This window comes from Lathyrus oleraceus, chromosome 6 (genome assembly GCF_024323335.1).
Source record: "Lathyrus oleraceus cultivar Zhongwan6 chromosome 6, CAAS_Psat_ZW6_1.0, whole genome shotgun sequence".
Taxonomy (NCBI): Eukaryota; Viridiplantae; Streptophyta; class Magnoliopsida; order Fabales; family Fabaceae; genus Lathyrus; species Lathyrus oleraceus.
Window position 1 is genome coordinate 445,407,619 of NC_066584.1, and position 18,294 is coordinate 445,425,912.

Genomic DNA, 18,294 nt, shown 5'->3' on the forward strand with positions numbered 1-18,294 from the left:
CCACAAAAGAGAGTACCCGTCATCGGTTAGGATGAACAACAATCAAGGTTTAACTCTGCACGGGGACACAATGGGGTTTACAACTACCGGTATGAGGGTAAAGAACCACAGACTCCGTCGGGATAATAATTACTAATTATTGAGCGATTATTCATTTACCACGGGGAAACAGGAAAAGAGTCTCAAGAGACCGATCTAGGATCAAACTAGATAGGCACACCAAATCAAGACTTGTCCCGGTGAGGATATAACTTAATGGGGAAAACCATCCCAATATATGTGTTGGGAAGGAACAAAAACAATCAACATCCACGAGGATATAACCCGTGGGGAATATGGAAGAAAGGATAGACGCTTTCTGCTTATGGAGCTGACTCTATATGGAGAGATCAGACACACACGTCTGCTTGGGGAAGTATATCACCAAATAGCAGGAGACAACAAACAACGATATATGGCAAAGAATGCAACACGAATACCTGAATGTTATAATTATGCATGAATATGCGTGGTTTATGTATGATGTATGCTGACAGACAGACACATCTAACACAACCAGGTCCAGGAATTAACCACCCGGTACTACATCTTAAGAGAGAAAGCCAAGTTCACCGGAGAGTATCCAATCTGCTGGGGATCAAAGATACTAGGAAGCAAAGAACTCTGCAGGGGATGAATCATCAATCATTCCAGCTGGGGACGAGAGTTATCACAGACAAAGTCCACCACACCAACAACACTATTGGGGAATCTATTCGAGGAGATAAAGGATTTATCGGGATCAACCACCAAATACCGCTCTTGCCCAAAGAGATCCAAGCTGCTGAGGAAGAAAGATTGCTACTCTGCTGAAGGGAAGAGAGGTGACTCTCAACAAGCAATCCACTTGGTAGGATAAACCACAAGGGGTTCCGGAGGGAGGAGATACAGTCATGCCAAGAATATGGACAAAAATCTTACCCTGTTGGGGATCGTACCACCCTTGGGAGAGCACTGAGGATCTCCTAAGTATCCTTTCGTCATTGTGAATGTTCACTTTGTTTAAAAACAAATTATAAAAAAAATTGATCGTTTAAAACAATGATATTTTCTTAATCAAAACATGCAAAACATTTGTTGAATAGAAACAGATAAGAGTGCCAATAATTGGATAAAAGGCTCAAATTTATTTGATAGAATGGTAGTCTGCGAATGGCAAGACTCCATAGATCTTTACAAATTTGAAATTGGTGATATATATTGGAAAAGGGCTACATTGAACATAATGACCATTTCTCCACCAATTCTGAATTCGATGTATTTGAAGCTTTGGCTGACAATGAGCAAGGATCTCTGACGGACGACAGTAGTAGAACAAAGTCTTGTCAGGATGCAGTTACTTGCCAAAACCCTAATTTTTGCCTAGATTGCCCCAGGATGAGGTACTCAATCTAGCGGGATACATATATCATTATTATATATTTTTTGTGTCTCTAACTTTTGCCTGGATCGCCCTTTCGGGTTTTCAATCCACCGAGACGCTCATTTTTGCCTAAGCCGCCCTTTCGGGTTTTCAACTTAGCGAGCTATTCAGTTTTTTTATTATTTTTTTAGGCGAAGTATTTCTTGACTGCATCTGAATTCATAGGACGAGTGAAATCCTCCCCATCCATAGTTGTAAGTATCAAAGCACCGCCTGAAAAGGCTCTCTTAACAACATACGGACCCTCATAGTTCGGAGTCCACTTGCCCCTGGAATCGGGCGTGAAAGACAAGACTTTCTTGAGCACAAGGTCACCTTCTCGAAACACACGAGGCTTGACCTTCTTATCAAAATATTTCTTCATCCTCTGCTGATATAACTGACCGTGGCACATGGCAGTCAATCTCTTCTCTTTAATCAAATTCGGCTGGTCATAACGACTCTGAACCCATTCTGCATCAGTCAACTTGGCTTCCACCAAGACTCTCATTGATGGGATCTCTGCCTCTACAGGGAGTACAACCTTCGATCTTGACTTAGCGATCATATCGTCAACGTACACCTCAATCTCCTTGTGCATCATGTCATGAAACAAAGTGGTCATAGCTCGTTGATACGTGGCTCCGGCGTTCTTCAAACCGAAGGGCATCACTCGATAACAGAATGTTCCCCAAGGTGTGATGAATGTTGTCTTCTCCATATCCTCGGGTGCCATCTTAATCTGATTATATCCGGAAAATCCGTCCATAAACGAGAAGACATTGAATTTAGCTGTATTGTCTACCAACATATCAATGTGTGGTAGAGGGAAATCATCTTTCGGACTAGCTTTATTCAAGTCTCTATAGTCCACACACATCCGGACTTTTCCATTTTTCTTAGGCACGGGCACAATATTGGCCACCCATTGAGGATATATAGAAGTCACCAGGAACCCCGCATCAATTTGCTTCTGAACTTCTTCTTTGATCTTCACTGCCATATCAGGATAAGTTCTTCTGAGCTTCTGCTTCACAGGCACGCACTCAGGTTTTAAAGGTAGGAAATGTTGCACAATATCAGTATCTAGACCAGGCATGTCTTTATATGACCAGGCAAAGACGTCAACATATTCTCGTAACAACTTAATCAACCCCTTCTTAACAGATTCTTCCAGAAGTGCCCTAATTTTTACCTCTCGCACACAATCTTCAGACCCCAAGTTGACTGTTTCCAGATTCTCAAGATGCGGCTGAATGATCTTCTCTTCATGCTCAAGTAGACGGGTGATCTCATCAGGAATCTCTTCAACATCATCTTCCTCTGCCTCAAATACAGGGAATTCAAAATTGGGAGATGGTGTTGGGTCATTATGTTCAATGGGTTTAGAAATCAACCTGCATAATGATTTTGGATATGAAAAGCTTTTTAGAAATCAAACAAGGAAAATCATTATGCATATGAAAAGATCGATTTTATTCCATTTTTTAGGGTTTTATGTGATCACCAATTTCATGCAAAAAGCAAAAAGGGAAAATAATTGGAAAAACAAACATTTAACATGAATTTATTGAATGAAAATATCATTGTTTTTATGCTCCAACAATGTTATCACTCCTCCTTTTGGCATGGGAGAAGGGTTTTTAAACAAAGTGATCATTACGTTGACTTATGGAGAACTGTTGGAATATCCACAGCGACCCAATTGTTGTAGACCCCTCCAGGGATGATGAAATTGCCAGAATCCTTTGTATCTTCTTCTAAGACGGCAGCAACCTCCTCATCTAGATCAGTGTGGATGAAACCTCCACTCTTGAATAACCCTTGCTTGTTGAAAGTACCAGAAGAAAAACCTATGCCAGCCCGGGACTCGTTGTCTTCTAACTCAATCATTTTTCCTAAACCAGTGGTTGCACCACGCTCAATGGCTAGCTTTGCATCTTTGTAGGAAGCAAATGAAGGAGTTCTCTTCTCAATAGGCTCAGCAATAGATAAATCTTGGAAAGGAGTTCCAACTTCAACCTCAACATCTATATAAGAGAAGGAAGACAAATGGCTAACCAGGAGAGCCCTTTCTCCCCCTTCCACCACCAGCTTCTTGTTTTTCACGAATTTCAATTTCTGCTGTAGGGTGGACGTCACGGCGCCTGCTTCGTGAATCCATGGTCTTGAAATATTGGCTCTAGTGTAGTACCGGTGAGTCAGCTTATCTTCAAAATAAATGAAGGACACAGAGTTAGACCACAGGGCAAGGGACCGGAAACAGAACCTGCTTATGCATATGATGCATGCAATGTTTGTGCATATGATTTGTTTTTTATTTCAAAGGAACTTTAGAGTTTTATTTGCAAATTCTGGAAATATTAAGCATTTTATCACATATGGAAATATCTCATCAAATAATATCAGGGAAAAAAAGTGCAGCGTTGTCAATCATATACAAGAGAAAAGGAAAATAATCGTCTTATGGATCCCTAGAAACAATCATCTAAAGCTCGGGACACAGGAAGATAAGATGCATGAAGCCTCTTCACCTCCCTCTCGTAGGCTGCCTCCATATCGGCCTTCTCTTTGGCGAGTCGATCATACTTCCTCTTCCAGAACTTAGAAGATTGAGGAAGTAGAGAAGTCCATACATCCTCAGGGTCATCAATAACCTGATGCTCAAGAAACTCAATCAACGCGTCCTTCTCCTTAATCTGCTGAAGAAACTCTTCACGTTCACGGATCCAGGCACGTGAACGGTCTTCGTCTCTCAACTCCTCTACTCCTTGATTAGGGAGGGTTGAAGGCCCAACCATAATCATAGGTGTAGGTCTCGAATACTCGTAAGGCATGAGATACTCAGACGCCCTCTTCCTAACCCAAACAGTGTAAGGCTCCAAAGCGATGCAATTCTTAGGACCCAAATCTTTCCTTCCTTTCCTATGAATCTTGCGCCAAGCGCAGACCATCCTAGCTTTCAAGCCTTGGGGATCTTTACCATCCCGAAAGAATACACCCTCTAACAGAATGTTATTGGGTTTATCCTTAAAGGGGAACCCAAGCTACCGACGTGCCAAAACAGGATTGTAGTTAATCCCACCACATGTACCAAGAAGAGGTACATTGGTGAATTCGCCACAAGAGTCAATAATCTGCACACCATCATACACACGGTTATACCAAGAGATATCATCATTAGTGAGAGACATGAGTCTCGTGGACCACCGTAGACATCCCTTATTCTCCTTGAAAGCGACCGTCTGCGGTAAGTGAGAAATAAACCACTTATACAACAGAGGCAAACAACACACAATAACGCCACCACCCTTTGCATTCCTCATATGCAAAGAGAAATAGGTATCGCCCAACAGAGTCGGAACGGGATTAAGAGTAGAGAAAATCCTAATAGCGTTCACATCCACAAACTTGTCGATGTTGGGGAATAATACTAGCCCATAGATGAGAAGTACAAATATGGCTTTAAAGGCATCCTCACTCATGCCCTTCCCATATATAGTAGCTTGAGCAATGAGGAACTCAGAAGGGAGACCTTGAATTCCACCTTTGGTAGTCATATGAGCACCAACCAGAGATTCATCTATGTGTAACATGTCGGCTATCTCTTGAGAAACGGGAATCTTTTCCAAGCCACTGAACGCCAACTGATCTAGAATAGGTATGCCCACAAGATAAACATACTTCTCAAGCGTAGGCAAGAGCTGGAAATCCAGAAACGTGAAGCAACGGTAGAGAGGATCATAAAACTGCACCAGTACACTCATCAATCCTTCATCCACCAGAGTAGTCAGAAGAGGTAGAAGCTTCCCAAAACGAGCTTTGAAACCCAAGGGATCTAATACATAGGATGTCAGATTCCTTAACTCTTTCAAGTCTGGTTGTCTGAAGCTGTACTTCTTTGTGTTTCTTCTCTGTCTTTCCATGTCTGAAAATTTGCAAATAGACCTCTTAAGTTCCTTGAAAACTTTTTATTTTTTATTTTTTTATTTTTATTTTATTTTTTATTTATTTTGATGATATGAATGCAAATGGGTGCATGAATGCATGAATGCAACAATCACACTCAAGGATCAAGCAAAGCACACCAAACAAAGGTCATGGGATGGATCGTGTTATCCTTAATATCAACCATCCATTTTGGTGGATTATGGTTTACACCTTATAAACACCCAAGTTCCATTGATATTAAGGATTCATGAACGGATCAACCATGAATCAAGGGTTTGTTGCAAGTCACGAGCATGGAGTTTAGGTTAAGAACCACCCAAAGGGAGTGTACTAAGGTTTAAACCTGCCAAACATGTTCTACAAAAGGTTCCCATAGTCATCATCCCATCTTTTGGATATTATCGGAGAAACGACTACTCGTATTCCAAAAAAATATTCTCAAGAGAGACTTTTATGAGTGTAGTATCGCGTAACAATCGTATCAAATCTTACACTTGAACGACCTTCGCACTACATCCTAAGCATAGGCCAAGATGGGCTTGGTAAACTAAGGTCCTTGGCTTCTAAGGTCTATATTGGAAAAAGTAATGTCTAACCACAACTTACTTGTGTGACATTATTGATCCCAACATAACCTCCACCAAGTGAATGGACTTGCAAGTCAACTTGCTAAGGAATAACTCCACACAAGTCGACAAGACTATGCCATTCTCCTATCCTAAGTGCACTCGAGTCCGGGTATAGAACTCATCTCACAAAGATCACCAAGCATACAAGGAATTAATATTCAAATAATTCAATCATTACATACAATACAGTAATCCCAAATTGCACAAAAATATGTCACAAAAATACAATACAATACAACAAATATGAAAAGTAGGCAAAACCCACTAGGATTTATCTTCCCCAGCAGAGTCGTCATTTTTCTGTAGCGGGGTATTCGTTAACATTAGAGATATTGACTAAATCCAAGGTAAATCATACAAGTCGAGTCGCCACCGCACTTCTATTTATCCAAAGGAATGGTTAGAAAGCGAACAAAAACCTAAAAGTTTTATCGAATCAAAAACTAGTAAAAATGTCAGAGATCTGGGTAAGGGGGTTGGTTATGCAATGGGAAGGTGTTAGGCACCCAAAGCATCCTAGGTACTCCTAGGGAGCCCTTTTCACATTTGTTGTAAGGCTGTTGTTTTTTTTGTGAAAATTTATTTGTGCAAACATGATTGAAGGGATGAGAAAAGAATATACAAATTTATTTACATTTTGTGTTTGAATGGATGAACCCATTGCCTACGTACCATCTTAAAAAAAGATTAGGATCAAAACCTCGTAGTTCGGGGTAAAAAAAATTCAATAAAAAGTTGGTGAATTGATTGGTCCAAAAACCTTAAGGTCTTTTGATATCAACGGGAGAAAACTCAACCTAAAACCACAAATCCACCATGTGAGGATAGCTTCAACATGCTAGTGAGGGGTTAACCCTATAATAAGCATGGAAGACTCATTGTCCATCACTAAGGATAAAGGTGAGTATTATATCTACCTCAAGGATAATTCAAACCTAATAGCTAATGGTTAAAAAAAAGGGTTTGATTAAGAAGGTGGCCATTGAAACCACAAAAAGTATTTGAATGGGTTATATTTACCAATTAAAAGTATTTACAAAAATATGGTTAAAGTGGATTAAAAGGTTCAATTCAGAATAAGTGTTATGAAAAATAAGTTTTGAAAATCAAAAGCATAAGACTTAGGTTTCTAATGTTGAAAACAAAAGTTATTGTTTGCACAAAAAGTTTTGGCTTGGGTTAGAATGGGGAAAGAAAAAAAAAGGGTTAAATTCCTAAACATACAAGAGATAAGGGAAAAGAAAATAAAACCACATTGGGAGTTCCCCTCTTGAGATCATATTGATGATCCGAGTGGCTCCCATCCTTTGGAATAAGCAGTCACAAACAAATATCTCAAGCCATTAAGCACAGGTAATCGGAATAAACCTTCAGGGGGTATCCCCACAAATAAAGTGGAACACCAGGCCATCTCTGCAAGAGTCATGTGAGCCCTCACAAAAAAACTCAACAAACAGGTTAGAGAAACAAGATAGGATAATCAAGGGTTGCCCCCAAATCAAAATGTAACCACATGAATCATGCCATTAAAATTCACACAAAAAAAGCTCACAAAAAGCAACCAAGGGTAGGAGGCCTAAACCTCCTATCAAACACATACATCAAAAGGGTATCAAATTCACCCATAATACCTCATATATTCAGAAAATTCGAATTGAAGGCATAAAGATGATGGATATAGGGCAAACCTGATTGGAGAGATCGAATGAAATTGAATTGCACCGTTGGGTTTGCAGAGCAATCTGAGGGTTTGGCTCTGGAGGTTGCTCTGAACTGTGTCAGCTCTTCTCTCACTTTCTTTTTCCTGCCAGGGTAATAGGAATGGAATCCTTTTATTTCACTGAAACTCTGAATTTATAACCTGGTTTTTGTGGACCTGTGGGCTCAAATGAGAGAGGCCCAAGTCCAAAATTTTTTGTTATATTTTATTTATTTATTTATTTTTATTATTATTATTTATTTATTTATTCGTTTTTCTTTTTTTTTTCTTTTCGTTTTTCTTTTTTTCTTTTTTTTCTTTTTTTTTTCGTTTTTTCGTTTTTTTTTAGTAAACAAAAGTAAGAGAAACAATGATGTATAATTCAAGCATGCTTGGTGATCTCAAACCAATCACAAGGAGTCACATCCAAAGGCAAAGGGAACCAAGATGCTCATATCCTTGAGGCTGTGCAAATGCAATGTTATGATGCCATGAGGGATCTTAGGGTCAAAATTGGGGTCTTACACCAAGGTATGATCCCAATGCTAATGCTTATGATGAAATGCATGAGGGATCTTAGGGTCAAAATTGGGGTCTTACAGCTGGCCCTTATTTAAGGACATTCTAACTGAAGAGGTGAAGGTTAAAATCTTCGGCTCGACTCAGTAGAATGGGCTTAAATAACAACATATAGAAACAAATTTTGGTCCCTAAGAGACCTCATGATGCATATGATATGAATGCAAAAGTTAATGCTCTGTGGGGAAATATTTCCACAAAGGAAAAGAAATCAGAGAGCCCGAAAGTCTACAGGAGCACAATGCATTCCATAAGGAAAACTCACTAGAGAGACAGAGGCTCTAAGGGGAATAAAAAAGGGTGTTGTGTAGGTCAGGCTACGACTTAAAACTACTGGAGACTCAAGGAAATCCGTACAAAATGGAAAGACTCAGCCGGGGAAACAGAAACATCTGCAGGGGATACGAATAAGTCAAGATAACACTGAAATATTCTACTCATGCAGGGGAGAAACACGATTTCACTAAGGAAAACGCACTCAACTCAACTAGGGAGAAAATAAAATTTCAACACAAAAGGAGCAGAAATCTATTATCTACTACCTGTTACAGGGTAAGGAGATAATAAAGATCTAACAGAGAGAACATTTGTCATCGGTTAAGATGAACATATCAAAGATGACTCGCTGAGGAAAAAGCCAGGAGGAAGTATTCATTTCCGGTTACTGGGTAAGAATAGCCTTGCTGGGGAAAACTGCAGGAAATAGGATTTACAACTACCAGTTACTGGGCAGAAGACCAAAAGGTGAGGGTATCCGTCATTGGTTAGGATGAACATATCAAGGATAAACTCAACAGGGAAGAAAATCTATCACCGGTTAAGATGAACATATCAAGGATAGACTTTCCTGGGGATGTTAAGGAGGATACCCATCATAGGTTAGGATGAACATATCAAGGATATACCAACTGAACAACAAAAAAGGGGGAATTACATCTATCAAAAACTGGATAGAAAACCATCGAAGAGAAAAATCCGTCACCGGTTAGGATGAACATATCAAGGATTCACTCTGCGAGGGGACAAAGTAGGATTTACAACTACCGGTTACTGGATAGGAGACCAATCAAAGAGAAAATCCGTCACCGATTGAAGTGAACATATCAAGGATAGACTCTGAAAAGGGGAATAAAAGTAGGGATTACATCTATCAGTTACTGGATAGAATACCATAGAAGAGAAAATCTGTCACTGGTTAAAGTGAACATATCAAGGATAGACTCTAAAAAGGGGAACAATAGGATTTACAACTACCGGTTACTGGGTAGAAGACCAATAAGGAGAAGAAAACCCGTCATTGATTAAGATGAACATATCAAGGATTAACTCTCTGAGGAACCAAAATAGGATTTATAACTACCTTTTTACTGGGTAGAATACCAAAGAAGAGAATATTCGTCACTGGTTAAAGTGAACATATCAAGGATAGACTCCGCGGGGGAAGAAAAGATATCCGTCACCGGTAAAGTGAACATATCAAGGATATACTTTTCAAGGAATAGATCCACTAGGGATACTGCTGAGGAGAAAAAGGGTACTTTTGTCGGGTATTTGGCAAGAAGTAACAAACTGCAAACTAAGAAAAATATTACCGGTTACTGGGTAATATACTCTTAGGGGACCAAAATATCTATCTAGGTAAGAGATAGAAAGAAAACGGCCAATCAAGACTCAACCCAATGAGGACATAACTCAAGGGGAGTGATTCCATCCAGAAAATTTGCTGGAGAGGAAACTGAAATAACAATCATCCACGAGGCAACAAACTCAGTGGGGAAACAAAGAAAGGTTAAAGTCTTTTCTGCTTAGGGGCTGACACTCTACAATAAAAAGAGGACAAACACCAGATTTGGAATGGGGATAAAGTACCACCATAACAGAGAATGAAAATCTCAAACAAATCAAATATGAAGATGTAGGATATGTAAATCATGAATTTATATGAATGTATATGCGTATGTATGGTAATTATGCTGACAAAACGATCACGAAGGATACAGAGGTGTTGCAAAGAAATTGAACCACCGGTACAATCCTTGGTCAATCCACAAATCACGGAGACAATCTGCTGAGGAACAGAGAGATCAACATCCCAAAGGCTCAACCTTGGCTGGGGAAAGAGATCTTCTGAGGATAAAACATCCAGACTGTAGGGAATTTTAGGTCAACACCATAAAATGGTAGACAACCCTACTGGGGAAGAATCAACAAAAAGCTGCTCAAAAACCAGGAGAACACTCTGACTGGGAGCAAAGATAGAATGATTGGTGGGGACACCAAAGCGATCTACTGGGGAAAGATCAAACATCTTCTGATGATGATCTATCTCCTAAGGACAGACGAACTCCGCTGGGGAGGGCCGAAACTCTGTTGTGGATAAAGACATGCCGCAACCAACTCAGCTGGGGAAAAAGAAAATAAGCTCCAAATGGGGATCAAACATTCTGCTGAGGAACTGAATCAACACAAACGTCTAGGGATACCTGAAGAGTTAACTGCTTGGGGAACCTCAGATGCTTCGCATTTAAGAACTTGCTTCTTACTGAAATGTTGTTGATATTCTTTTTACTTGCTTAAGAAAAGTTCTTGCTTTTATATATATTAAAGAAAACTTGATTTGATTTAAAAATTTAATTTTAAAATAATCATAACAAAATTTAAAACTATTTGCTGAAGTAAATAAGAGTAGAAACAATTGGATAAAAGCTCAACTTTATTTAATAGGATGGTAGTTTGTAAATGACAAGACTCCATAGATTTTACAAAGTTGAAAATGGTAATTTACATGGAAAAGGGTTACATTGAATACAAATGATCCTTAATCCTTCTACCAAATCTTGATATCCACTGTGCTCTTGGCCACTGCTGGAGATGAACCGATGTCAACCTTTGTGCTCAAACAAGTTTTCAAAGTCACTGAAGGGCGGCTTAGGCAAAAATGAGCGTCTCGGTGGATTGAAAACCCGAAAGGGAGATCCAGGCAAAAATTAGAGACATAAAAACAGAAATGATTTCTCGATAAGTTGAATACCCCACCCTGGGGCAATCCTCCCAGTTAAAGCAGACTTTTCAAATATATATTTGATTGGATCCATTTTGGATATCAACCAAGTGGTATGATTCAACATATACTGACGCAAACGCTTAGCAGCCCAAGCCAATGCGCAACAAGTCTTCTCAAGCACTGAATACCGAGTCTCACAGTCGGTGAACTTCTTACTGAGGTAGTAAATTGCAAATTCTTGTAGGTGTTTAATTGGCTGCATTATATGGTAAAACACTAGCTGGACTCTAATGTCTTGACTGATGTCATGACATGGTGTGTATGTGTGACTGCATTGTAGGTTAGAATATCTTACTGTACTCTGATGTCTTGACTGATGTCATGACACACTTGAGTAGTTACTGCAGGATTAGCTAATACAGGATTTATTGAATGTCAAACTGGATGTTGTGACATTCATCCCTGTCAGCAGATACTGAGGAATAGAACAGTTGGTGTTCTGTTAGAGCTCAGTATTCATTTGCAGTCTGGTTATCAAGGAAATACCAGACCTGGAATAAGGCCTACTATATGAATGTCAAACTGGATGTTATGACATTCATCATGGACAGTATATACTGAATAATAGACAGAGTGGTGTTCTGCTACACTTCAGTATGTTTCTTAGTCTGTTCTTCAAGAGGATAGCAGAACTGACTTAAGGCCAAATGTGTAAATGTCAAATTGGATACTTTGACATTTATTAATGTAAGTTGTTACTGTAGTATGGTCATTTTGGTCATATACAGGTCAGCAAAATTGTACAGTCTATTTTCTGGAAAAACAGACTTAGCATATGATCCTTGATGTCAAGCTGAATGTCGTGACATTCATTCCTGACAGCATATGCTATATTGTAGGTTGTTCAGTTTTCTGTTTCAGCTTTTTCTCAGGCTATTCTTCAGGGATTCAACAGCTTAGAGAAAATCTAGGAAATCAACAACCAAGCTACATTTAATGAACCTAACAAATAGCCTATTTGTTAGTAACCTAGATGTTGAATTTATGGGAACTCGCGTGACCTTAAATTCAGGAGAATACAAGTGCAAAAGCCCAGGTACTGCAATATAAAAGGAAGTCGTTCCTTCATTCAGTCTTAGGGGATTTTGAGGCGTGAAGATTTAGTGTGTCCATCATACTTCACTACTTTATTTTTGTGAGTCTTGTATTAGACATATCTTGTAAGCCAAGCCATTATCACGTAGATGATTGCTTTGGCATAGGGTGTTCATTGAGTTGTAAGTGTTGTGTCGCTCAAAGCTTTTAAGCGTGAGTGTTGTGTATCTTGATTAAAGCTGTCAAGCACAATCAAGAGTTGTTTGAAGTGTGACTTCAAAATTGTCTTTAATATTGATTAAAGGTAGTAATCACTGAGGTGATTGAGGGGGAGTGAGTAGGAACTCTGATCTTAGAGTAAGATTTAAATTGCATTGGGTAGGGATTAAGTGAAGAGTTATAAACGGGTGAGTTTAGCTTTGAATTAATACTACTGATAGTGGATTTCCTCTCTGGCTTGGTAGCCCCCAGATGTAGGTCATGTTGGACTGAACTGGGTAAACAATTACTTGTGTTATTTACTGCACTTACTTTTAAGTTCTACATAATTCTTGTCTGTGCAGAATTGGATGTCATAACAACCAGTGTGACATCTAAAGTCTGATAACTAGAATTTCAATTGGCATCAGAGCAGGCACCCTGCCTTTTAATATCTGGGTGAGATCTAGGGAAGTTACTTTCTAGTACCATGGACAAGGATATAGGATACTCAAATAGACCACCCATGTTGGATGGCTCTAACTATGATGACTGGAAGCCTCGTATGATAGCCTTCTTAAGGTCTCTAGATAGCAAAGTCTGGAGAGCTGTCAACAAAGGATGGGAACATCCAACAAAGACAGGTGAAGATGGAGTCAGTGTGCAGATTCCTGAAGAAGAGTGGGACAAGGAGCAAGAGGCATTAGCTCTTGGAAATTCCAAGGCCTTGAATGCATTGTTCAATGGAATCAGTAAGAACATCTTCAGGCTGGTGCACCACTGTGAACTAGCTAAGGAAGTTTGGGATACCCTCAAGGTAACTCATGAAGGTACTTCCAAGGTGAAGATGTCCAAACTTCAGATGCTGATCACCAAGTTTGAAAATCTGAGGATGAAAGAGGATGAGACTATTCATGACTTTCACATGAATATTCTTGAAATTGCAAACACCTCTGGTGGACTAGGTGAGAAAATGGCTGAAGAGAAACTTGTAAGAAAGATTCTCAGGTCCTTGCCTAAGAGATTTGCTATGAAGGTCACAGCCATAGAAGAGGCTCAAGATATCTGCAAGATAAAGGTAGATGAGCTCATTGGTTCCCTCCAAACCTTTGAAATGGGCTTATGTGAGGATGCTGACAGGAAGAACAAAAGCATAGCATTTGTATCTAACACTGAAGAGAAGTCAGAAGAAGGAAACAGTGGAGGAAATGGAAGCATCTCTGAAGCCATAGCCTTGCTTGGAAGACAGTTCAACAAGTTCATAAAGAAGGTTGACCAACAGGGTAGACCTAATGTCAAGAACATCCCGTCTGACATAAGGAAAAGATCAACTTCTGAAGAAAAGTTCAAACAAGGCAAGGGAATCCAGTGCCATGGATGTGAATGATATGGTCATATTCAGGCTGAATGCCCTACCTTTCTCAAGATGCAAAAAAAAGGGATATCTGCCACCTGGTCAGAGGAAAACACTGAGAGTGAATCTGAAGGAGAATCGGCTAAACATGTCACAGCTCTGACCAGTGTCTGTGGTTCAGAGGATGACTCAAGCGGAGATGAGCTCAACTTGGATGAACTTGTTGCCTCATATAAAGAACTATGTGTTAAAAGTGCAGAAGTATGTATCCAAGGAGAAAAGCAGAAGAAACTCATCAAAGAGCTAGAATCTGAGAAACTGGAGCAGCTGAAAGTCATAGAGGGTCTAAATGGTGAGATAACCCTGCTGACCTCCAAGCTGAATCAAATGACCAAATCCATCAGAATGTTGAGTAAAGGATCTGACACCTTGGAAGAGATTCTAAAAGTGGGACAGAAGTCAGGAACCATATCTGGTTTAGGTTTCACTAAGAACTCTTCACCTGAACTCAAAAAGTCTAAGGCTGGAGTTCAGAAATTCAAGCGGAAGTCACATCCAATGTCTCAACATCAGAGAACCAGAATGAGCAAACATCAGAAGAAGAAATTTCAGAGATGGAGATGTCATTACTGTGGTGGATTCGGTCACATAAAACTCTTCTGCTATAGGTTGCATGGTTACCCAAACCAGACCTCGCAAGGTAGGCCTAAGAAGAAGGTGTCTAAGCATAATGTCCCCATTAAGAAACAAACATGGGCGGCTAAGCAGACACCTCAGGTCAATCCTAAGCAGCAGGCATCTAAGCTTCATCCCTCTCCTGAGAATCAACAATGTGTTGCTAACCTTGCTCACACATCTCCAAGGGCACCTATCAAACAAGACTGGTACCTTGATAGTGGCTGCTCAAGGCATATGACTGGGATGAGCAACCTAGTGGTGAATCTACAACCTCCTACCACCAAGTTTGTGACATTTGGTGATGGAACTAAAGGAGAAGTCAAGGGTGTTGGTAAGCTGGACTGTCCTGAAGCTCCAAAACTGAGTGATGTATTGTTAGTAAAAGGACTGACTGTAAACCTCATAAGCATAAGCCAGCTATGTGACCAAGGATGCAAGGTGGAATTTACTAAGGGAGGATGTGTGGTGTTGAATGGTTGCAATCAGGAAGTGATGAGAGGAGACAGATCCAAAGATAACTGCTATCTATGGAAATCTAAAGACTCACTCTACTTCCCCAAGTTCCCCTTAGCCAAGGGAGATCAGGAAGGGAAGCTGGGACATGGAAGACTTGATCAACTTCATGTAAAAGGAGTGAAGAAGAACATTTCCAAGGGAACTATGAGAGAAGGCCCATATCTGTCCTCAGATAAAAGGACAGACTGTGGAAAATGTCTGATTGAAAGTTATGAATCTTTGGCACCTATTGGTCATCATACAAATGATATGACAGCAAGGGATAAATAGATGTGTGTATTATTGTCGTCTGCAGAAACTAAATACCTAGCGTCTGGTAGCAGGTGGTCAACCATAGTATGGAGGAACCTGACGCAGACTGAGTACAATGTCACCCAAAATGTCATGACATTGTACGTTACTCAGTTTGACAATAGTAAGGGCAAAGAGGGAATGTGTACGTCTGATAATTTATAGCAACTACTGAAGTTAGTTAGCTACTGTTTAGTAAGTCAAATTATTAAACAACAAATAGTGTGCTCTGAGTGGTCAAAAACTAATAGACCTCACTCTTGCGTCAAGCGTTTCACATTCCGTCGCTCCAACTCTCATTCGTGCAAACCTTCTTCCAAAGAAACGATTCAACTCTCCTCCGAGACGTTAATCATGTCGCACAAATCCGACTCAACCACCTACACGACCATGTCTGATTCCCTCAGCACTGAGTCTTGCAACCCTACCCGGGAGGATCCTGTTGCTGACGCTGCAACTTCATCCCATGCAAGAAGACCTAAGGAAACGGTCTCCGGATTTTCATCAGAAATCGCTCTTGATGAACCAACAAGGGAAGGCTTGAGGTATGTGCATAACTCCATTGCAACTATTGTCACTCAGATACTATCTGGTAATCGGAATGTTCCTGGGGTTTCTGTTCCCTTGAACACTATCATACCTGATATTGTTGCATGTCAAGATAACGCTGTAGTGTTAAGAAAGAATGTCTCTGACAATGTTGAGCAACCTGAGGCTCATGAGGGGTCAAAGATTGACAAACCCTCAGGCAAAGTGAGAGGTGAGAAGGTCAATGTCACTCAAGGTGTTGATGACAACCCTAGAGCTGAAACAGTTAACCTGGAAGAGTTCTCTGATAATGAACTTTTGGCTTCAGTTGTCCCTAGCATAGCCAAGAGGGTTAGGACTAGGAGGGAGAAAAAGACTGTGGTGCAGAAGTCCCCAACCAAGGAGGTTGGTGAGACAACCTCTCCCAAGCAAGCAGTGACAGAGAGTGCACGCAAAAGAAAAGGGCATGGACCTGCAAAATCTTGGAGCAAAGAGGTGCCCAAGAAAATAAAGACCAAGGCTGCTGTGGTGGAGTCTGACTCGGATGTTCCATGTGATGTCACAACATCCCTGTCCAAGAAGAAGCCAACCTCTAGCAAGTTGGTTGCTGGTGTTCCAGAGGTACCCATTGACAATGTGTCCTTCCACTTTGCCTCTAGTGTGAACAGGTGGAAGTATGTCTACCACAAAAGACTGGCCTTGGAGAGGGAACTGGCTCAGAATGCCTTGGAGTGTAAGGAGATTGCGGACCTGATTAAGAGGCAGGGCTAATGAGAACTGTGACTCAACTCCCAAAGTGCTATGAGACCTTGGTGAAGGAGTTCATTGTCAATCTGTCAAAGGAGTGTGCAGATGGGAAGTCCAGAGAATTTAGAAAGGTCTATGTGCGTGGCAAGTGTGTGACCTTTTCCCCCTCAGTAATCAATCTGTATTTGAGAAGAGGAGATGAAGTGCAACCAGAGCTTGAAGTGACTGACAACAGAATCTGTCAAGTCATCACTGCAAATCAAGTCCGGAAGTAGCCACTTAAAGGGAAGCTGGTGGCCAGCCAACTCAGTGTGAAATATGCCATGTTACACAAAGTTGGAGCTGCAAACTGGGTCCCTACTAATCACAAGTCAACTGTGTCTGTGATGTTAGGAAAGTTCATCTATGTTGTTGGTACCAAGGCAAAGGTGGACTATGGTACCTACATCTTTGATCAGACCATGAAACATGCTGGAAGTTTCAGTGTGAAGGGACCTATAGCATTTCCGTCTCTCATTTGTGGCATTGTGTTGAACCAATTCCCAAACATCTTGACAGACAATGACTTTGTGCAAAGAAGAGAGAGTCCACTGGCCTTCAGTTACAAATTGTTCCTGGGTAAGCATGTTCCTGACATTGTCATGACAGCTGGAGAAACATCCAATGTTGGCAACCAACCAGATAAGGCTGCTGTCATTGCTGTGCTCAGAGAGACTTGCAAAGAGCTAGAGGTTAGGAAGCTCGCCTTGGAAAAGCTGATCTTTCAATTGGAGATGTCTGGTGAGGATACAGATGGAGCTGCAAGGCAAAGCTCAGAGGGTGAGGAGGAGGCCAGGTCTGAGGAGGAGGCTGATGATGAGGCTGAGGAATAAATCCTTGTTTTTCTGTCAATTGTGTGTAATTCTGTTTATTATTTGTGGATCTGTAATTTCAAGTGTTGCTTTGACAACATTTTTGACAAAAAGGGGGAGTAACAGGTGATACCCCAGGACAACAGATTATTTTGTTAAAATAGATATTCATGACAGATTCAAGTTTCCCTCCCCTGCAACTGATGTGTGATGAAGTTTCTATTTAACTTCTGTTTGTATGATGATGTGTGTGTGAAGTTTTTATTTAACTTCCCTCCCCTGCAGCTGATGTGTGATGAAGTTTCTATTTAACTTCTGTTGGTATGCTGATGTGTGTGTGAAGTTTTTATTTAACTTCCCTCCCCTGCAGCTGATGTGTGTAGAAGTTTTTAGTTAACTTCTGTTTGTGTGCTGCTATGTGAAGTTTCATTTAACTTCCATGTGTGTGAGTGTGCTGCCACTCTGAGTGTATTAGCTAGGTCTATTTCCTGCTATATGTGTGATTCCGCTGCTATGAACTCTGTTATGGGGATCAAAGTGTTTTAGCCAAAAATTTGCCAAAGGGGGAGTTTGTAGGTGTTTAATTGGCTGCATTATATGGTAAAACACTAGCTGGACTCTAATGTCTTGACTGATGTCATGACATGGTGTGTATGTGTGACTGCATTGTAGGTTAGAATACCTAACTGTACTCTGATGTCTTGACTGATGTCATGACAAACATGAGTAGTTA